At 54.9% G+C, this 22,759-nt stretch overlaps 1 protein-coding gene across 14 annotated transcripts in view; it reads right to left on the reverse strand.

Annotated features, from left to right (window-relative positions):
* Window positions 1-22,759, reverse strand: part of JAKMIP1 (janus kinase and microtubule interacting protein 1) — a 137,578-nt gene that overhangs the window by 89,274 nt on the left and 25,545 nt on the right. For 10 of the 14 annotated variants that reach the window (XM_058723145.1, XM_058723139.1, XM_058723138.1 and 7 more), the window contains exon 2: window positions 15,525-15,643. The exons of 3 other annotated variants lie outside the window; for them this stretch is intronic. The gene's annotated coding sequence lies outside the window, so the exon portion shown is untranslated. Of the gene's footprint in view, window positions 1-15,524; window positions 15,644-16,568; window positions 16,982-22,759 lie in introns of those variants that run through there. One more of the 14 variants, XM_058723134.1, reaches the window with a different exon arrangement.

A 22,759-nucleotide genomic window follows, 5' to 3' on the forward strand; every position in this document is an offset into this window, starting at 1 on the left:
ACTGGGTGGCCCCGTCCGGGCTACCCGTGGGATGGGACATGTTTCTTCTCCCCACGTTTTTGGGCCGAGGGGCGGCCTGTCGTTTTGCCCTCTGGCTTTCCTTCCTTCCTGCCCCAGCAGACGGCCACGTGCAGCCCTGCCTCGTCCATGCCACTTGCTTGCTGGGCCCTGTGGTTCCCGTGAACCACCAGCTGAACGGAGGAGGGCGTGCTGTCCTAACAGGGGCCACAGGGGCCAGAGCAGACTTAGGCTGTACGTCTTGCTCAGAGACGGTACGTGCCACCCGTCCGGGAGGGACCCTGGGAACCAGGGAACCATGAGTAGCTTGAAGATTCGAGGGGCGCCGGGGCGGCTCAGGCGATTAAGCGGCTGACTTCAGCTCAGGTCACGACCCCATGGTTCGTGAGTTGGAGCCCCGCATCAGGCTCGCTGCTATCAGCACAGAGCCGGCTTCAGCTCCTCTGTCCCCCCTCTGCACCTCCCCTGCTGGTTCTCTCCTTCTCTCTCCCTCTCTCCCTCTCTCTCTCAAAAATAAATAGATGAATAAACTTAAAAAAAAGATCTGAGACAGAGGCACTTCAACACCCCCCTTCTCAGTCTATCTGTACTCACATCACCCTGAGGAAATGACCCCAAAGGGGGACAGCCATCCCCCCTGAACTGTGGAGGCTACAAAGCCAGAAACTACATTTCCTAGACTGCCTCGGAGCTGGGTTCTACAGGTAACCATAGATACATCATTCATTCATTCATTCATTCATTCATTCATCCATCCATCCATCCATCCATCCATCCATCCATCCACACGAGATTTGACCCCAGGATCAATGGGGACCCAGGGGGTGCTGCAAGGTGCCCGTTTGTTGGTGTGAGCCTGGCAGATGGGGGGGGGGTGCTTATGGGGTGTGGCCATCACCCTGCTTACAGCTGTGGCTGGAGCCAGCCGTGGCACAATGGCTTCTGACCCCCCCCAGCTCCCTGCAGGGCAACTCTGGGGTCAAGCCTGAGGCCCAGCCAAGACCCAGCCCCTCCACCTTCCAACCACCCCTGCCTCCCCCACCCGTTTGAAGTAGCCCCACAGATGAACACAGGTAGAGATAGGGGTGCCCCAGAAAACTGCGCCAAAATTAAAGAGGGACATAAAGAACAACTTCAAATAACACAGCAGAAAACCTAATACTTTGTTCTTGTTCACTACAAAGAGAGCCTAGCCACACCCAAGTTCCCCTGATGGAACTTCATGTTCTAGAACCTCAGAGTGTTCTCGAGGCCCAGCTCAGTATCAGACTGAGTTAGAATCGAGCCCCTACCCCTCATGGGCTGTGTGTCCCTGGGCAGGTTACTTGTCCTCTCCGAGCTTGTCTCTCTACCTGGAAAAATGAGGAAAATAATCATACCTACACCTCAGGAGGTTGGGTTGTTGTGAATACAGCAAGAGTCGCATTAACTCATTAATTAATAATTTGATTGATATTATTAATATTAATGAGCATAATGATTAATTAGTAAGTATTATGTGTTCATTGTTAAAAATTTGGGGAAGACAGATAAAGATGAGATTAAAAATCACTCCTCCCTGGGGCGCCTGGGTGGCTCAGTCGGTTAAGTGTCCGACTTCGGCTCAGGTCATGATCTCGCGGTCCGTGGGTTCGAGCCCCGCATCGGGCTCTGTGCTGACAGCTCAGAGCCTGGAGCCTGTTTTGGATTCTGTGTCTCCCTCTTTCTCTGACCCTCCCCTGTTCATGCTCTCTCTCTGTCTCAAAAATAAATGTTAAAAAAAATAAATAAAAAAAAATCATTCCTCCCTCCATTCTTCTGGTGGAATCGGGGATACCTGATTAATAACTAATAACCATTTCATTAATGTTAATAATTAACAATTAATACTGAGGAACACACACACACACACACACACACACATGTGCACACACACAACAACAGACAACTCCACTCATCTCTGGACCCATCTGAGGCTGGGGCAACACTACCCCCAACTTTAACTTGCTTTGGGGGGTTCCGCATGTTCCACATGGACTTCAAGATAAGATTCTGGTCATTAAAAGGGTTTCACCCCAGGGGTCCCCAGGTGGCTCAGTCGGTTAAGCATCCAACACTTGGTTTCTACTCAGGTCACAGTCTCGCAGTTCACGGGTTCGAGCCCCCCCGCTGGCTCTGTGCTGCCAGTGTGGAGACTGCTTGGGATTCTCTCTCTCCCCAACTCTCTCTCTGCCCCTCCCCTGCTCGCATGCATGCTCTCTCTCTCAAAATAAATAAACTTAAAAAAAAAAAATGGGTTCCACCCAATGAAAAAAAAATTGAAAATCAATGTCAGAGGAACATTTCAATGATATTGAAAAGTGTTCCTGATCTGTATAATGGGTTAAATTCCTCCCCCTCCTGAAAAAATTCATGTATTGAAGCCTTAACCCCAGTATCTCAGAACATGACCTTATTTGGAGATAAAGTCTTTACCAACACAGTCAGGTTAACATGATAGGGTGGCCCTGATCTAAGATGACTGGTGTGCTTATATAAAGGAAAAATCCAGAGACAGAGAGAAGGGAGAAGGTCACGTGAAGATGGATGACCTTGGGGCGATGCATCTGTAAGCCAAAACACAACAAAACACAAAATTTGGTTGCCTAACAACCAAATCCAGCAACATATATAAAAAGAAGCATGCGCTGCCACCAGATGGGATTGATCCCAGGATGCACAGCTGGTTTAACACCCAAACGTAACCCATGTAATACACCATATTAAATAGGATAAAGGAGAGGGGTGCCTGGGGGGCTCAGTCAGTTGAGCGTCTGACTTCAGCTCAGGTCATGATCTTGTGGTGCATGATTTCAGGCCCCATGTCGGGCTCTGTGCTGACAGCTCGGAGCCTGGAGCCCGCTTCGGATTCTGTGTCTCCCTCTCTCTCTGCCCCTCCTCTGCTCATGCTCTGTCTCTGTCTCTCTCTCTCAAAAGTAAAGAAAGGGGCGCCTGGGTGGCGCAGTCAGTTGAGCGTCCGACTTCAGCCAGGTCACGATCTCGCGGTCCGGTCCGTGAGTTCGAGCCCCGCGTCAGGCTCTGGGCTGATGGCTCGGAGCCTGGAGCCTGTTTCCGAGTCTGTGTCTCCCTCTCTCTCTGCCCCTCCCCCGTTCATGCTCTGTCTCTCTCTGTCCCAAAAATAAAAATAAAAATAAAAATAAATAAAAAATAAAAAAAAGTAAAGAAAGATTTTTTAAAAGTTAAAAAAATAGGATAAAGGACAAAAACCTCATCAAGATCATCTCAACAGATGAGAAATGGCATATGATGCAATCGACTACCTGTCATGATGAAAACAGTCAACAAACTAGGAACAGAAGGAAACTTCCTCAACCCAATAAAGGGCATCTGCAGAACCCCACAGCCAACATCACACTCAACGGTGAAAGCCTGAAAGCTTTCCTTCTACGAGCAGGAACTAGGCGAGGATGTCTATTCTCACTGCTTCTATTCAACATTGGACTACGGGTTTATCCGGAAAACGTAGGCTAGAAAAAAAGCAATAGATGTATCCAGATTGGAAAGGAAAAAGTCAAACTATCTCTATTTGCAGCTCCCAGGATCTTGTGTACAGAAAACCCTAAGGAATCTATAAAAACCAAGAAACCCAAAACTATTAAAACTAATAGACGAATTCAGCAAGGTGGCAGGATACAAGATTCGTATACAAAAATTAATTGTATTTCTGTATCAATAATGAAAAAACAAAACTAGGAAAACACCCAGATGGAGTCCAGACAACACTGATCAGGGCGGTGGGGGGGGGGGGGGGGGCGGACACAGACATGGGTATTTTTCCAAAACAGACAAGGTGATTCAAGGTGATTCCAACATGCAGGTGCCAGGGTCGAGAACATCTGCTAGTAACAGATGTGAAGCTTCTCTAGTATCTTCTCCCACTTAACCTGCCTGAAAGACACAACCTACCCCGGGCTGTGCTTCCTTCCAGACACAGCTCATTGGGGGAAGCCAGCCCCGCTGAACTCATCCTCAAATACGGCATACCTTAACGTTTCAAAACTTACCAAAGAAAAGTGTGCACTAACTCCTGAACATTATTTGTTTTTAAGGATCCCCCTAAATAGCAGGCCTAAAAGGACGCATAAGGTGTTATCTTGAAAGCACCATTTCAGATGAATTGGGTTGAGGATACAAAACCAGGAGTCAGAAAACTCCAGGTCAATTCTTAGCTTTGGAGTTCTCCTATCTGTCCCGATACCCAGTGAGACGGAAATGATTATGGTCCCTAGTTCACAGGCTAAGAAACTAGAAACTGAGGCTCAGAGAGGTTGAGTGACTTGGGCAAGGTCACACAGCGCACTCCACTGACCCGGGTGCCCCCTGTGCACATGAAAGTCCAATAACCGTGAAGGGAATGAGCTTCGATTACTAGGTACCCTTTTCCCTGCGGCCAACTTTAGTTAGAAAGTTTAATCGAAGAGACGACACCGGGCACTGACACCCTCAGGTCAGACGCCGCCATCTCTAGCAGGCAGGGCAGTTATCTCCGGTACCTTTCGTCTCCCTTGTTAACAGCTGGGGACACTGCCCCCAGGTCACAGAGCTGGTAGGTAATGGAGCAGGACTGGAACACAGGTCTGGGTTCTTGCCCAACACACGCTTGAGAGGAAGAAATGACACAAGAAACTCCTCTGCCTCCTTCAAGTTAATGGCATACAAATCGGAAGAGGCCAACTCTTAAAAACCCAGTCACTTGCGGGGCCCTTAAATCATCTAAGGGGGCTAACACAAAGTTGTTTAGTTTTAAAAGTGCACATCGACAGGTAACAAAGAAACATCAACTGGCCGTCCGCAGGGAACGTGTTTGGGCCGAAACACCGGAAACACCAATGTCTGGGCAACACCCTGGCGAATTAACAGCGGGGGAAGCCTGGGCTCTGAGGTGCAGCCTCGTCTGCTTCCCAGGCCCCGCTGGCCCCAACCGTCTTCCACGTGGTCTTCTGGGTGCCCCGTCATGTCACTCCTCTGCCGAAATGGCTTCAGGTGGTCCCCCCACTCAGCGTCCAGCCCAAGCCCACCAGCCTCCCATCTGCCTCCTCTTCCTCTAAAGTCCCCCACACACACCCCCGCCCCCTTCAGCTCTCCGAATGTTCGCCCCCGTGCCTCCCTCTGCCAGGGGGACCGGATGCTGTGTGGATATTCTCCTCCTCGGCTCATAAGCCTCCCCCAGAGGCTTCTGTAATCTGCATCAGGGCCCCTATGGCTCCTGTGTTCCCCTCTGCCCTGGCCACCCTGGCCACTCTGGGCTGGCATCACCTTCTGACTTGTTCCCATCCAATCACTCATTCATCTCACCCAAGCATCGTTCGTGCAAGAAGGATTCGCCGAGCCGTTGCTCGGCCGGACACAGAGACAGAACACAGACAGAAGTCCCTGCCCCCCACCCAGAGCTCACCTCCTCTGAACACTCCATCCTTAGAAGCAAGAACCCGGTCTAGTCAACTTTGCGCTTGGACCTCCCCCAGAGCCTGGTCCTAGGTAGGTGCCCAGAGAATAGTGAGGGACCAAATGAAGATTGGATGTGATTCCCATTGTAGGACAGCTTTCTGGAAAAGCAGTGGGTTGGGTGATGTGGACGCCGCTGAGTAAACTCTAGAGCCCCACGCTGAACGCCAAGCTAGAGCGCAATGATTTGGTGCCTCTCTTTCAGGCCAAGAGCAGGGCAACCGCATTTCCTGGTGAGAGGCTCCAGGTGGACGAAGGACGGCCGGTCTCAAAGGCTGGCTCACACCCAGCAGATCTTCCCTGGGCAGAGGCGTGGCGCCATTTTGCATTTGTTTCTTCCTAAGCAAATGAGGGTTTCAGGTCTCAGCTTCCGGACTCCAGGAAGTACATGCAAACATTCCTTTTCTCCACGGCCCCTCGCAGTAACCCGGACACCGCTCGGACTCCACGGAGGGCGAGTCTGCCCTTTCAGCCCCCTTGGCCAGCATATCCTGGGGCCAAGCAGGTGCTGGGAGATCGGACCTCCAGGAGCTGCGGCAAACGCGCACTTACATTTCTCACGTATTTTCCACTTGTCCACCGCGGCTCTCCCGCACCCGCCCAACATAGCCCCCACCATCCGCTCCGAATGTCAAGTCCAGGAGGCGGGGGCTTTATCTGTGGATTTTCCACAGCATCCATCCTGAGGCCTGGCTCATAGTAAGCACTCACTTTTCTTCACTGGGTGAATTTCCCTCCACAGACACGTGGAAGGAGACAGGGGGGTTCCTGGTCAGGGCCCGGGCCTGGATGAGGGGACAGGGCAAGAAGGCAGGAAGACGCCCAGGTTTCTGATGCGGGTAACTGGATGGCGTCACAGGGTGCTTTCAGGTTTGCAGGAGGCGAGGCGGGGGGGGTTCCAAGAGGCTACACAGCAGGCCCGAATACACGTACCCAGAAAACAGCGGGCTGGGGGTTTGCACCCTGGCTGGATTTTATCCAAGGTCCTGGGGCTGGAGGGCTGGTCAGGACTGACAGCCTGAGGCTCATGTTTATGGGGCAAAAGGCTTTGCAAAGGAACCAGGGTCCAAGAGTCTCCCTTCTTCCTGGCTGCCCGGGACGTTTCACGGCTTTAAAGCACCACATGGCATGTGTCTACCAAGGCGTGGGGCTCACTCACGAGTCCCAAACTTGCCACTGAGGGCACAGGGCCAATTTGCAGAAGCAAAGACCCAACTGAGCAGATGGCTTAGTCAGGTCTGTTCCTCATAAGTTACAGTCTTCAAGAAAAATAAAATAAAATGCTCATCAAGGAAAAAATTCGAGGGGTTCAGAAAAGAAAACAAAAAGTAATTTACAGCCTACCCCTACACACACACACACACACACACACACACACACACACACACACCAATTTTACAGCCCTTCCTCCGACGAAGAAATGACCCAACAGTGAGCAGGCGCTCTGTCCCGGCCCAGTTCTGGGCAGACCCTCACACTTGACCCTCAAGTCTCACCAATGAAGAAGGACTCTCACGCTTTACAGACGGGAAGGCAGGGTTTCAGCGAAATCAGGAGTCAGGGCCCAAGGCCGCCCTGGTAAGAAGTACTGAGACCAGGACCTGAAACCAGGCCCGACTCCAAACCCCAGCGTGTCTGTCCCACACGTGCCCAAAGTGGAAGGAAGGTCCGTGTCATTTAGCTCCCAAAGAGTAGAAAATTGGAGAAAAAAAAAAACCTGACTTGAATTCAATATTTATATCAAGTTCTCATTCTACCTGTGGGGTCCTCCTCTCCCATCCAGACCGTAAGCTCCTTGGGAAGGGGGCCAGGGCCCACGCTTCTTGCCTCCCCACCAGCACAGAGCAGACCCTTCTTACCCGGTGCTCAAAAGCTGGCCTCAGCGCCTCAGCAAGGTATCCCACTGGCTGCTAGGATCTGTAGCACAGCCCAGCCCTCCCCCCAGGAGCCCGTCCTCCCTGCCCATGCCTCTGGCCTGCCCTCCTCTGCACCTCTGCCTGCCCATGACACCGCCCTTCTTCCCAAGCCTCCACCCGCCTAAACCCCAAATCCTCCAAGGTCAACGTCACGTTCATTCTTTCAACAGACATGCTGCGGGAGGGAGGACGAATGAGACAGGTAGTAGGCCAGCATCCCTGCTTCCCTACAGCATAGAACATTCCACCAGGTCAGAGAGACCGAGCAAGGGGGGCAGCTCCCGGTCGGAGCTCCGTGCCTTTGAAATTGATGCTGTTACTGTCCCCGTCCCAACCCCCATTTCAGAGAAGGGGACAGTGGGACCCTCCCAAGATCACGGACTGGGAAGCAGCCCCCACCCCTTCAGAGCTCCATCTACCCGAATCCTTTCCTACTGTGCCGTGAACTGCAAGGGCAGTGTCTATGGCTCATCCACCTCTGTGTCCCCAGGGCCCTACCCAGGGCCTGACGCAGCAGGGACACGGCCCTGCTTGCTGAACAGAGTGGTTTCTGCATCCAGGAATAGACACGTGCTTCTGCTCCCAGCTCTGACGTCGCGTTCCCGGCCCTCAGCGGCCTCCTGATCTTGATGAATAGCCCTCGGAGTGGCAGTGCGTGCCTCTGCGTCTGTCTGGCCTCCTCCCTGAAACCCCGCAGCCTCCATCTGGGCCCGAGAAAAGTGCCTGATGCTGCTGGTAGGAAGCAAAATCTTTTTAAAAAACAAACAAAAACAAAAACACTTTTGCAACACGGGTCTCTAAAATCAGCTTCCGAGGACCAGGACAGGAGGAAGAGACCACGGAGGACACGTCCACGCCTGGCCCTTAAGCTCCTCCTTCCCAGCGAGACACTCACAGTGTCTCCCAACAAAAGACACTGTTTCTGCGCGGGAGCAGGTGAGAATTCAGTGAGCTCGCGGACCATCTGTCCTTAAACAACATACCTCCGTCCTAGTGTTGCCCTGAGAAGTAAACGAGGCCACAGAAGTAAAACCAGTTCGCCCAGTGCTAGGCACAGGACACACGGTGACAAAACATTCGCTCATGTCAGTAGGATTACTTGGTAACCGCTGCTGGTCCGCACCACTGTGCCCGATGCACTGTAACCACTGAGGCAGAGAAGGAGGGAGGCCACGAATCAACCAGGAATACAACAGCCTAACCAACAGCCAGTCCCTAAATGGGAGCCAAAAAGCCAAGCGTCTGTGACTCCTGGCCAGGGCGCCCCGCGGCGATGCTGGTGAACTGCCCTGACCCACCCAGGCCTCTGAGGGGAAGACAGGAGGTCTAAGCCCGCAGCCCCTGATCCCCACACCCCCACCCCCACCCCAGGTGTCGCTGCCCACCTGCTGAGGAGCCAAGACAAGACCTGGCCCCGGGGGGAGTGGGCGTCAGCCCTCACGACACTGGCAGTGTCTAAAAGAGAAAAAAATGGAACATTGGAAGCTGATACCTGGGAGCATGCAGAGGACTCTATAACCCCCAAAGGGAAACTCGGGTTCTTTGGTCTTGAAACTTAGAAAACTTCCCTCCTGGGGTGCTTGGGTGGCTCAGTTGGTTGAGTGTCCGATTTTGGCTCAGGTCATTCGGCTCATGAGTTTGAGCCCCATGACAGGCTCTGTGCTGACGGCTTGGAGCCTGGAGCCTGCTTCCGATTCTGTGTCTCCCTCTCTCTCTGCCCCTCCCCTGCTCACGCTCTGTCTCTCTCTCTCTCTAAAATAAATAAACATTAAAAAAAACTAGGAAGGAAGGAAGGAAGGAAGGAGGGAGGGAGGGAGGGAGGGAGGGAGGGAGGAAGGAAGGAAGGAAGGGGAGAAGGACAGAAAAGCTCCCTCCTGCAGGACCTCCTCACAGAAGCGGGCATCCCTTAGCAACCTGAGCAGACCCACGCCACCTGCCCGCCCATGTGAGGGCAGCCTGTCTTCTGCCACAAGCCACACCCACGCCCATCCATCACGGCCACCTCCCTCCACACTGGGCAGTGAAGCCGGCCAAGGCCTCCACGCCGGGCCCCACCCCGCCCATCCTGCCCCTGGCACAACACCTGTGTGGCACCCGCCTCTCTGGGCCTCCGGTGTGCCTTTGGAAAAGTGAGGCGCGTTTGGCCAGACGGGGGTCTCCAACCCTCAGTCACGCAGGTGCGGCTGCTGTGGCTTCTGCGTAAAACACATATGACCCATATTTACTTTTTCAAAATCAACTTTACTGTGGCGTGGTTTGCACTGGAAGTTACAAGTCAAAGCGTTTTAGCCATTGTGATCAAGAACATCTTGGGGAACCCCAAGAAAGTTCCTTCACGGCCCCTCTGCAACTTACCTTCATTTGCCTAATATTCTTCTTATAATCGCTGACTTTTGAAATCATACATACAACGTGGATGCAACTGGAGGGTATTATGCTAAGCGAAATAATTCAGTCAGAGAAAGACAGATACATGATTTCACTCCTATGTGGAATTTGAGAAACTCAACAGATGCACACAGGGGAAGGGAAGGAAAAATAAGATAAAAACAGAGAGGGAGGCAAACCATAAGGGACTCTTCAATCCAGAGAATCAACGGAGGGTGGCTGGAGGGGAGGTGGCTGGGGGTTGGGTTACATGGGTGGTGGGCATTAAGGAGGGCACTTTTGGGGATGAGCACTGGGTGTTTTATGGAAGTGATGAATCCCTGTGTTCTACTCCTGGAACGAAGACCACACTGTATGTTAGCTAACTTGAATTTAAATAAATAATGTTTTTAAGAAGTATGGACTATTTCAGTCCATGTACACACACACACACACACACACACACACACACACACACACACAGACTTAATGTGGTATATTTTCTCTAATACACACTGAAATGCTATCAAAATAAGACACATCTGTCCCCGTGCCACCTAAACCCTTCTCCCGCATCACAGAGCCTCACGGCCCCCGGAGAAATGACCACTCCCTGAGGAAGTCTGGATTCCTGGGGAAGTCTGGGGAAGTCTGGATTCCAGCCCGGGTCCAGTCTAGCCTGATGCCTGCATACAGCAGGGGCTTACTGGCGGCTGAACCACAGTGATGATTCAAGGCCCATTTTTCCAACTCTCCCCTCCTGAGACGCGCCTCCCCTGGCGGGAGGCAGCCAGCTTACGCTCTGCAGAGCTGATCAATACAGTGCATGGACACCACTCTGGAGGCCAAGCAAAGAGCAAGCCAGGTGGACGCAGAAGACGACCAGAGGCCACATCCCGGGAGCCGCGTCTTAGCCCGCTAAGTTATTTTCATTCCCGTCAAACCTTCTGCAAGAGAAGCCTTCTGAGATGTCGCATTTGGTTTCCCAGAAGGGATTTACCACAAAGCGTGTAAAGAAAGACTGGTTGCCTTCCAAGTCCCAGTTCCAAGGCAAACTAAATAATGAAGGGAAGCCTTCTGCGCCCTTAGCAATCGGGCAAGAATTTGTCAGATGTCTACGGTCCTTTAAAAAGGTAGGAAACGAGTGGGGGCGCGTTTCAGCCTAGAAAGAGGCACAGCCGAAGAGCTGAGACACGAGGAAGTCCAGGGCGACTTTCAAGAGCCCGACGATGCTGGGCCCGCCTCTGCAGCCACGGCCACCCTCATTAGCAGCCCCACCCCAACCATGACCCACTGACGTCACCCCAAACACACCGCTGTACCTGTGCACACGCCAGCTCATCAGCTGGGACAGCCCTCCCTTCCTCCTCCACCTGGAAAACTCCTATTCACTCCTCAAAAGCCGAGCGGGGTTGAGGGCCGAGTTCTGCCATCACCTCCCACGAGACTCTTGTCACACAGCGGCACGCAGGGGTGGGGTGGTATTAGAGAAGGCCGAAACCAAGTCCTAAGGGCTCTCCTTCCTTCCCCCGTGCGCCAAGGGGTTTACGGGTCGTGTCCAGGCAGCAGGATGTGAGGGAGGGGACGTGAGCAGAGGGACACATCCAGACCAATGTGGTAGAAAGGTGTTTCCAGGGGCAGCGTGGGTGACGGGCTGGGCGTGGATTTGCAACGTGAGGTCCATCATCCGGCATCAGCTCCTACACGCGTGGCGAAGCACATCCAGAGCTTCCGTCCACAGAGCCACGGCCACGCCCGAGCTGTGGATGCGGGCACCGTGCAAACGGTTCTCCCTGCTCCGCCTGCCATAGGCCAAATCGGCAACCACTGCCACCACGGCCACGGCGTGCACAGCTGGGTCCACCAGCGTTGTTCATTCACTCTTTATGGTAGCCCTAAAAAGTCGATACTATGACTGTCCCATTTGAGGGATGAGAAAACACTGTGGCAAGGCAAAGAACTTGCCCAAAAGTCCCCCGCTAATAAGTGGGGAATGAACCCAGGCAGTCAGGCTCCAGGGCCACATGTGGTGGTGGGGAGAACCACAGCGAACTCCTACCTCACCCTCAAAAACTCAGCCCAAGTATCCCTGCCCAACTGACACTAAAGAAACCACGGAGGAGGTATGCAAGTAATATTCAGTGGCAGGGACATTCACAGATGTGTCATTTACAATGGGAAGATCGAAAAAAATAATAACAAACTAAGTATCTGCTAAATCCCCAACAAGTAAATGTATTCTAGGACATTCATACAATGGGCTACTATGAAGTCATTAACATTGAAGCTCTGTTTGTCACATTTTGGTTGGAAGTCCTCCGGCCCTGGGACCTCCTGGCGTGCTTGGGAAAATGCAGACCCCCGAGTCTCATCCTACACCTGATAAAGAGCAAAGACTAGAAGCCGGGCAATCAGAACATAAATTTTTTGCACGTGAATTTTTCTGCACGGGAGTGTTTGAGAATTGCTACCGGGAATGCATACTGATTGCCCTGGAAGGGAGTGAGCTCGGTGAGAAGTTTTGTCCGCCGTGGGGTCCTCAGCGCCTAGAACAGTGCCTGGCACATAGTAGGTGCTCATGAAATATTCTGTGGCTGAGTGAACCCTTCAATCAGCAAACTTCTGACACCAATCTGTTTAGCATTAGCTACATTTTTGAGCAGTCCGTGGGCTTTTGGGGCACAGGGACTGGGAGCATCCTCTCATCCCTCTGTGCCCACACGAAGCCAGCCCTCGGCCGTGGCCTGTCAGCAGGTCAACGAAGGGACACTGATGCACTGCCCAGCCCTGTGGTGCGTGTTTCTTCACTAACATCTCTGAAATGACAATGTGTCTTACAGCCTGACTCTGTCACTGTTGCTTTTCCTCCCTTTCTTCGGTGGTATAAATACAATGACGCATCTCTCAACCGATGGCATCTTAGATTTAATAGAACACGGTAACTAACGGAGTCCACGATTCTGATTTAAAAAACTAAGATCAGATGCCGACACAGCTAACAGATTGCCGTGCACTCCCTTTCTTATGGTTTGCAAAAATTAATCCCACGCCATCTGCTCTAAGCTTTTGGCTTCAGCCCCCAGTGGTCCTGGCCGTCCCACACTTAGCTCCTGAGATACGAATGCAAGGTCTGATGCAAATGGCAGTTTACGTGTCTTCACCTGGACACTTGTGACAGCATCGGCTGGAGGGGTTTTTCTACAGCATTTTCCTCGGAGGCACAGGATGGGCCAGAGGCCGGTGCTGGGCCAGAACCCGGGTACCTCCAACCCCACTGGCCCTGGATGTTCAGCGGGGCACGTGGTCTGTCCACAGCAGCTGTCGGTCCCGCTGTGACTTCCCAGCACTCGGGGGATCGGCACCTGCTCGCTGATGCTCCACGGCCCTGCGTTTCCCGTAACTAGTCCCACGGCTCAGAAGAGAGCCGAACGCCCTGGGCGAGTTACTCTCATCTGCAGAAGGGGACCGGGGATGGGAATCTGGCCCCCAACCCAGGGTTGTTCTGAGAACCACATGAGAGTCATCTGAAAACTCTCTAAAAGCAGCAACATCTACACGGGGGGGATTAGCGACACTCAGGAAGCTGCGATGTGGAGACAGAGAAACCCTCCGACTTCCCGACGGAACACCTCACCTTTTTGACTAAACCCTACCCTGTCCTGACCTTCTCATGAGCCAGTGGTGCCGGCAGTGAAGACACAGGATGTGAAGCCCGAATCCATGGCCACCGTCCCCCTGTGCTACCCTGGCCGGGCCACCCAAGACCCCCGAAGCCTCCTTGTGTGTAAACGGGGCCCTGGCTGGCTGCGCTCCCATTCCCCGAGCGGTAGACCTGCCCTCTGTCTGGTGCCAGAGCCTGCACGGTGGGGAAGGGAGCTACTCCCGGCGACGTAGGTCTTCATTTACACCAGCGGCATGAGGCCGGTGCAGCGTTCCTGCTGAGGATCGTCTCAGCCCCCCGAACAACAAAGCTGGCCAAGCTCGCACAAGTTCAGAAGGGTTCTCTGGGCCGCGTTCCGGGGTGACAGCAATAGAGAACAGTGAGTGCAACAAGGCGGGGCCCCGGCCATAGGCTGGCTCCGGGGACCCCGTCCAGGCTCCTCCTGCCGTCTCCATCTCTGTCCCCTGGCTGGAAAGCAAGGATGGTAAGAACAGACCAGGGCTGCGGACAGATGATGCCCAGCACACGGCACGAGCTCCGGGCGTCCCCGTGTGCTCCCCAGCATGCTCTGGCCTCCCACCAGTGATCTCAACTGCAAACACAAAGCACTTGAAGGCCAAGAACCTTCCAGCATCGGGACGACGGTGGGGCGGTGATGCCTGCCTGCCCACCGGCCTGCAGGCAGGGATCTTGGAAATGCTGCAGAGGAACACGGGGCCACGAAGCTTCGCGGCACCAGAGCTGGTGGCTTCGGAAGCCCCTGGCGAATTCATCTGGGAGGTGGCGAGCAAATGGCTGTAGGTCAAATACAGATAGGGGTTTGGAGCCAGGGGTGGGCTGTGACCAAATGGAAAGCAGGGACGAGGACATTCCAGAAAGGCTGGAGTGGAGGACAATCAACACCCCCCCACCCCGGGCCACCCCTCCCAGATGACAGCAGCCAACTTTTTAGGGAGTCTTTTTTAGGGAGTCTTTTTATTTTATTTTTTAAGTTTACGTATTTATTTTGAGACAGAGCAAGAAAGCAGGGGAGAGGCAGAGAGAGAGAGAGTCCCAAGCAGGCTCCGCACTGTCAGTGAGGACCCTGACGCGGGGCTCGAACCCATGAACCAGGAGATCGTGACCTGAGCTGAAACCAAGAGTCAGATGCTTAACCGACTCGGCCCCCCAGGCACCCCAAGAAGTTCATCTTGTCAGCTTGAAACAAAAGCTGGTCTGAAAACTTCAAGCTGGAAGTTTGCGTCTCTCTCCAGAGGCAGAAAAACTGGGCTGCTCAGCAGATCGATGAGACAGAAGACACAGTCCAAACACAGATTCAAGGGCGGACAGGAATTTGACCCACGTAAAAGGCAAGAGAGAGCAGCTGAGCCCCTGCTGCCACACCGGGCAAAGGACTAACTGCTTGGGAACAGGTAAGACCAGACGTCCACTGAGACCCTTACAGCAAAACAACTTACAGGTGGGCCACGTGCTAAATAAACGCAAAGAAACGACAAAACTAAGAAATCTCCGGGAAACAACCATAAAAGGAGACCAAAAAGCCTAAGCAGCCACAGAAGACACCTGTGTTGAAGCTCCACGGAGGAAAAGCATCGCATCACAGGCAAGAGCGTCAAACCACAGGTGGGGAGAAAACATTAGTCGCATGTCACAGACCACAGGCGAATGTATTTAATGGGTTAGGAGGGCTCTACAAATGACAGTGGTCTGGGGGCGCCTGGGTGGCCCAGTCGGTTGAGCATCCGACTTCGGCTCAGGTCACGATCTCGTGGTTCGTGAGTTCGAGCCCCGCGTCGGGCTCCGTGCTGACAGCTCGGAGCCTGGAGCCTGTTTCGGATTCTGTGTCTCCCTCTCTCTGACCCTCCCCTGCTTGTGCGCGTGCGCTCTCTCTCGCTCTCAAAAATAAACATTAAAAAAATATTGAAAAGAAAAAAAATCAAAGGTGTTTTGAGAGCACACCAATCGTGGAATTAGTGTGAATAATGAAGAAACGGTTCCCCGAAGAGGAGAAAGCACGGCCAGTACACACACCACGAGATGTAACCGACGGAACGGGGACCAGAAGAATTCTCACTTACCACATTAGCCGAGATCTGCAACATTCACTGCTGGCAAGGCTCTGGCAAACTGCTATTCTCATTCACTCTTGGTGGGTACAAGTTGGCACAACTTTTTCTGGAGTGCTGTTTGACAATTTCTGTGAAAAATTTAAATATGGATCGCTTTTTGGCTCCCTAACGTCACTTCTCGGCTCTGTCCTAAGGGGGTAATTGGACAAGGGGATGGTCCACAACACCGGGGATGGCAGAGAACTGGTTAGTTAACTAAGGCGCAGAGTGTCCAAACCATGGAGGCTGGGGGACAATTCTGTCACACCTGCCGTGTGGGGGAAAGCCAGTCACAAGCAGGGAGATCTCCTTTCTCAGGGGGAAAAAAAAAAAAACCCACACGGACACAGACACCTGCTGACATCACAGCCCTAAGGAACAGGGGAAGCCAGGAAAGCTATTTCCATTTGGGGGCAGGGGGAGGAGGCTGTGCGAACCAAGAAAATTCTTGGAAAGAGAAGGTGGCCGCTCCAACCAAGGGCAGGGGAGGGAGAGAACCGAGGACATGGGAGAGGGTAGGTCTGGGCCAAGAAAACCGGGAAGAAATGGACAGGGGAGAGGTCAAGTCACACATCTGCTCCAAAACACACGGATGGGATTTTTAGGGTCCCCCAAAGCACTGGATAGTGGCTAAGTGCTAAAAAAAAAAAAATGCTTTCCAACGTAATAGCAATAAGCAATCCGTGCACAAAACTAGAGGGTGGTTATTTATGCCTGAATCAAAAGCAGCTGGGAAAAATAGCACAGAATGTTCAGGAGAGAGAAGAAAGTGGTGTTTCTATCTCGCGGATGCAGAAGAAAGCTGAACTGGGAGCCAGACACCATCATCCTCAAGCCTGAACCCCCAAAGCAATACTCCCTTCTTCGCCCTGGCCATGGCCCCCTCTCCTTCCCACCTTTCCCCCAAAACTCCCACGCCGTCCTCCCTCCAAGGGCGCCTCACCATCCACTTGTCATACTCAGGTCGCCCCCATTAAAACAAAACCGAGCCTCCCTGCACCCAATCCCCCTAACCTCTGCCTCTCTCTGCTTGTCCACAGTCGTTCGGGGCTGTCTCCATCTGTCGTCCGGATGGCCTCCTCACTTCTCTGCAGTGTGGCGTCACCTCCACTGGCCTCCACTCACCCTCCCTTGACCGCCACGTTGCCAGATTGAGCCCACGCTTCGTAATTTAACTTCTTTGACCATTAAGTGGACTTTGACATCGCTGACCCCAGCCTTCCAGCCCAGACACTCTCTCCCCTGATGATTACGGTCACATTTAGTCCATAAGGTGATGATCTCACTTGCTCAGGACCGCCGAATCCTCGCCATGCGTAGGCACCACGCTAGAGCGTGACGGCCCCGTCCTACTCAATCCCCCCTCTCAGCCGACACTGATACCACTGTCACTTTACAAACAGAGCGCCCGAGGCACCCTGTGGGATCAAGCAAGGAGGTCTGGGAGGGGAGTTGACATGCCTTCCAGGCAAGAGGATGCACCCCCCAGACTGGCAGGCTGACGGCGCAGGGCCCTGGGAAGGAAAGGCGTGGGCTCTGGTGAGACGGCTTCGTTCCATCAAACACCGGTGAGGTCCTCTATCGTGTATCCCCCCCACAACACCCCCCAGACCTCACAGCCTCCCTCCCTCGGCCCCTGCTCCAGCGACACTGGCCTCCTGCTGTCCCTCAACCGACCAAGCACAGGGCCAACCACAGGGCCTTTGCACTTGCTACCTCTCTCTCTCTGGACCACTCTTCGCCCAAATGCCTGCACAGCTTCCTCCCTCAGTCCCCTCAGGCTTCTCTGGACCCCCTTTAACATAGTTCTAGATCTCAGCACGACCTCCCGTGTCACATGTTTGTCTGTGTGGGTGACCCATCTCTCCCGCTGGCAGACGAGCTCCAGGAGGGCAGGGACGTGGCTGGCGTGTTCACGGCGGTTCCCCCAGGGCCCAGCGCAGCACGTGACACACAGCAGATGCTCAGGGTCATGATTAACACCTATGGGGTCCAACTTGTTGGTGTCCCACATACCCCGTGAGCATCTGCTCTGAGCACACGTGCGGGTGGGTCCCTCCCCGCCTCTGTGAAGGCGTCAGTCCAATAGGGAAGAGCACCGGGTAGAGAAAGAGGGCGTCGAGCTCTGCCAAGAAATCCCACGGTCCTGTGGGGGCCCGAGCTTCAGGGAAAGTCCTGGAGACCGTGGCCTGAGATTCAGCACCAACAGGAGCCGGCCGGGGTGGGGGTCCGGGCATGGGGTGGCGTGGGGGGCGTCAATCAGAGCACAGTTTTAGAGCCCAGAGGAGTAAGAGAAGGCAGCTGTTTGGAGGAACCATGCGTATGCCCCCCGATTTCTCCCGCCATCCGGTGGGAGAACGCCCGCTGGCCACCTCCTCCATGCAGGCCCCGGGGGTACTGGGAATCTAGCGTCCAGAAGGAACATGCAGGCGTCACCCTCGAGAGGGAGGAGCTAAGTCCAATACACCTACAGCTGAGCAGATGCCGAACCCCGGGCAGGTGCCCTGCAAGAAAGGAAACCGGCCACCGGTGGGGGGGGGGGGGGGGGGGGCAAACCGTCCTGGACACGGAGGTTCCCCAAAGACTTTCAGCAAGAAGTGATGCTAAGCGGAGTTCTGAGGGAGGAGAAAGGGCCGACCCAGTGGAAAGGAGTGGAACACTCCAGGCAGAGGGAGCTGGCGCACCAGGGGAAAGCAAGGAGCCCACATGGCGGGCAGGTGGGCAGGAAGGATCACCAGGGGCACCGGGGGATGCACGGGACACAGGGGGCCGAGGGACAGGCCACGCTGGGGCACCCTCATGTCTGGTCGGCACAGCGGGGACACCGTGCCTCCCTGCTGGGGTGGAGGAGCCAGGAAGGGGAGCGGTTTGCACGGGCAGACCCCACGTTCAGGCTCGGCCATGCCTGGGTTGGGGCAGGCGGGACCCAGACGGGAGGCTGGGAGCTCAGCCGGATCGGGGGGCAGGTCACCAGGGGGGCTTGTGAGGGCCACTACCAGACTTGGCCCTTGTCTTCCTGGAGGGCGGTGGGAACTGGTGCGGTCCGCCGGTCTGACAAGTGACCGACGCGACTTAGCTGCAGGAAGGCCCCCCGGGGGCCGGGACACAGCCCCGCAGCACAGCCGGGCTTGCTCCCGCGCAGTCAGGTCCACGGGGGTCCGGGAAGCTCCCCACCCGCGTTAGCCTGGCCCTGCTCTTTCCCGCTGAGGTCCCTGGGGAGCCGAGAGGCGGGGCTGGGTGAAACCAGAGGTCTGGCTTCTCCACACGTTCCAGATGCAGGTTCCCATTTTTTGATTCCCAAAACACAGATGGGACTGCACTTTAGGGAAGGGGTTGACTTGCACGAGGCAGTCACGGCGGTGGGAAAGCCGCTGTCTCATCCCATCCATCGGCTCTGCCGCCGTCACGGCCACCAGCTAAGGGGGCGGCATTCACCTTGTCACCAGTACCCCCACCGTCAAGGGGAGAAGAGTGGCTCAGAGGGGCTGACACTTGCCCCAAGTCGCCCAGCTAGGAGCTGGGCGTGGGACCCAAGCGTGTCTGATCCCAAAGCCCGGGTCCCTCGCCATCAGCACCGCTCACGGCCCGATGGGCCAGGGGACGCAGTCCAGGCCAAGTTTCGGGAGGGCCTGTGGGGCCGCAACGGGACGGTGGCACAGCTGTGGGAACCAGCGGTCACCGTGCGGGAGCGAGCCCGTGCCCCTCCGCGCCTGCAAAGCTGCTCACCGCTCTGCCCTCCCTCCACCCACAAAGCAGCATATCCACACCAGCTCCACCGTGACCGTGTGAGGCCACGGCCCCGGACGTGAGACGCGCTGGAACATTCCGCTCTGCTGCCTTGTGATCAAACCCAGCTTCAGGCTCTGCGGGGCTTTCAGTGGAAAGAAATGGCCGTGCCCCTGAGAGCCGGAGGCCTGGGTCCTGCAGAGTTCAGACAGTTCTGGAGGTCAAAGCCCAAATGCAGATCACGGGGCAGAAATCACGGGCTCAGCAGGGCCTCACTCCCCCGGGGGGTTTCGGGAAGACTCCCTCCTTGCCTCTTCCAGCTCCCGGCGGCTCGTGGAGCCTCTACCCCAGTTTCACACTGCCTTCTCCTGGCGTCACATTTCCTGCCTCACTCCTATAAGAACACTTGTCACTGGATTTAGGACCCACCCACATAATTCAGGATAAGTTTCCCCCCCCCCCCCCAAATTCTTATTCACATCTTCTTCCATGTAAGGTAATACTCGCTCTTTTGGCGCATAGAGTAACATTCACAGGCTCCAAGAGTAAGGACACGCACATTTCTTTTGGAGGCCACCATTCAGCCACGACAGATATCACGTGTGCAACCCAGCCAACAGGCAAGGTCGGTCTAGCAGACGGCTTACATCTAAGCAGCAGTGGAGACGGGAGGCTAAAAGCACACGCTCTGAGCTCCCCACACCAGCTGTGCGCCTTGGGCAAATTTCTTACCCTCCCTGTGCCTCAGTTTCCTTGTCTGCAACAACAGTCTCTACCACTCAGGGCCTGGCAAGCACTGGATCCAGCTGTCCACGCCCAGCACTTAGGAAAGGGCCTGGCCCACGGGCCGCATGCAGTGACGGCTGCTGTTAATAGAATTCTTGGAATCCGTCTTGCTCCAAACCTGCCCCTCCTCCCTGGGATGAGACGTGGCTCAGCAAAGAGCCACCTTCCTCCAGTCAATCACCCAGGTCCTAGAGACCTGTGAGACCCCCTTCCCTCCCTCTTACACCTGACAGGCCCCCAAGTCCTGCCAGGGCTAGCTGCTTAGTCTCTCTGTCCCCACTGTCTTGCTCTGGCCTGGACCGGCCCGGCCCTCTGTCTCCTTCCTCACCTCTGCCCCCACCTCCCCATCCTCCACCAAGTCCTATTTCGTCAGGGCCAGTAGGATTCTGGTGGTGGCTAAGGCAACGGTCCCCCAACCTACGGCTGTTATGGCAGGTTACGAAACGAATGCAGACAGCATAAAGGAATGGAAATACAACCCACAGGATGGGAGCAATGTACCCAATGAAGGGACTACATTGAGGGCCTACATGTAAGGCCTAAAGAGACCTTACGATTCAACAATAAAAAGACAACCGAGTTCATGTTAAAATAGGCAAAGAACCCATCCAGATGGCTAACAGATGCAGGAAAAGACGCTCAACATCGCCCGTCATCAGGAAAATGGAAATCAAAACCACAGTAAGGTACCACCTTACACCCGCCAAAACGGCTAAAATCAAAAACACAAGAAACAACAGGTGCTGGTGAGGATGTGGAGAAAAAGGGACCCTCGTGAGAATGCAGACTGTCAGCCACTGTGGCAAACAGTGTGGCGGTTCCTCAAAAACTTACAAATAGAGGGGCGCCTGGGTGGCTCCGTGGGTTAAGTGGCCGACTTCGGCTCAGGTCAAGATCTCACCGTTCGTGGGTTCGAGCCCCGCGTCGGGCTCTGGTGCTGACAGCTGGGAGCCGGGAGCCTGGAGCCTGCTTTGGACTCTGTCTCCCTCTCTCTCTGCTCCTCCCTCACTCATGCTCTGTCTCTCAAAAATAAATGTTAAAAAAAATTTTTTTTAATTAAAAATAGAAGTGCCATGCGATCCAGAAATTCCCCTCGTGGGTACTCCCCCAAAGAAAATAAAAACACTAATTCCTAAACCTATGACATCTGGGCGTCCTTCCTGGCTACTGGCTAACAATAACCACCAACGGTCAGGTTCCCCAGCCATCGGGTCATCACAGCAACATCAGTGGTGCTCTAACTGCCGAGCATCAGAACACCTGGAGAGCTGAGGAGGCTCACGGAGACCAGCCCCTGCAGACCCCTGGGGATTCTCCCGCCACCGATGTCCTCCAGCTGCTGCGCGTGACAACCTACCCTACCCGGACATACACAAGAACTGATCTTGAGGCCTCCTGGGTGTCGGGCACTGAGCAATGTTATTTCTCAAGGAACTCCCCGGCGCAGACCATTTTTTCTCCCATTTTACAGAGAAGAGCGAGCTCCAGAGGGAGGAACCGAGTCGCCGAAGGCCACACGGCCCAGCAGGGGAGCGGCAGAAGCAGAGTCCGTGCAGACGTCCGACCGCAAGGCGCCTCCCCCACCCCGGGCAGGAAGGGGAGGCTCGGAACCAGAGGCCGCTCGCCAGGGCCCGGGTCTGGCCGCCCAGGGGACCCAAGAGGGGCCAGCACTCGGTCCAAGAAGCTGCTCTCAACCCCACCGCCCCCCGGCAACACCCGGAGAACCTCTTCTTCGTGCCATCGCTTGGCACCACCTGGCCACCGATCAGATCTTTCTGGCCGCGGGCCTGACTCATACTGTCACCTCCCCAGGCACCTAGGCAGCCAGAGTAAAAAGAAAAACTCAGGCGTGGAGGGGCCTCGACCGGAGGTGCGCATGAGAACAATCCAGAATGCCTGGGCTCCACTCAGTCCCCCTGACTCAGGACTTGAGTGTGGGGTCCGGGTCTCCGCGGTTTTGAAGTTGATTCCGATGTGCCGTCAAAGCAGAAATCTCTGGTTTAGGGCCCTGTGTGGTCTCCGTGCCAGGAGTCCCTGCCTCACCACCGAGCTCACTGGGGCTGCCAGATTTCAGGTCCGCCCCAGGCCTACTAAATCCCACACTCTGGGGTGGGGGCCCGCAGTCCGCGTCAGCCGGCCCACCGTGTGACGCGAAGCCATCCGGAGCGTGAGGACCTGTCGCGGAGAGCCTGGCCGCCCGAAGCGCCAGCCCGGTCTGCATCAGCGGGCTCCTGTGAAGATACGTCTCGGGCCCCACCCAAACCCGCTGAACCAGAGCCTGCATGTTTAAACGAGGTCCCCAGGGGATCGGGGCCCATTAAAGAGTGAGAACACCCTACCGGTGCCCTGAATTTCCCTGAGCGGATCCCTGCCCGGCAGTGCTGATCCAATGGGTTGGGGGCCCCCGAATGTGCATTTCCACACTTGGGTATTCCTGGTTTCATATTAAAAAAAAAACTAGTCTTTCAGGCTTCGAATCTTCCTCTACCGGGCACTGACGGGGTGGCCCTTTGACTCAGGGGTCTCACCTGGAAAATGGGCCGTGACAGTTACGAGTCACTGGTTGCCGTGAGGGCTCGAGCGATTCTAAGAATGCCCACTATGTGCCTGGAATTTCCAGTCTTCGTGCAGTCATCGCTCCCGCCACCGCCCCTGCCACCCACACATTCACTGCCACCATCACCGCCACTGCC

Source organism: Neofelis nebulosa, chromosome 3, assembly GCF_028018385.1.
Source record: "Neofelis nebulosa isolate mNeoNeb1 chromosome 3, mNeoNeb1.pri, whole genome shotgun sequence".
Taxonomy (NCBI): Eukaryota; Metazoa; Chordata; class Mammalia; order Carnivora; family Felidae; genus Neofelis; species Neofelis nebulosa.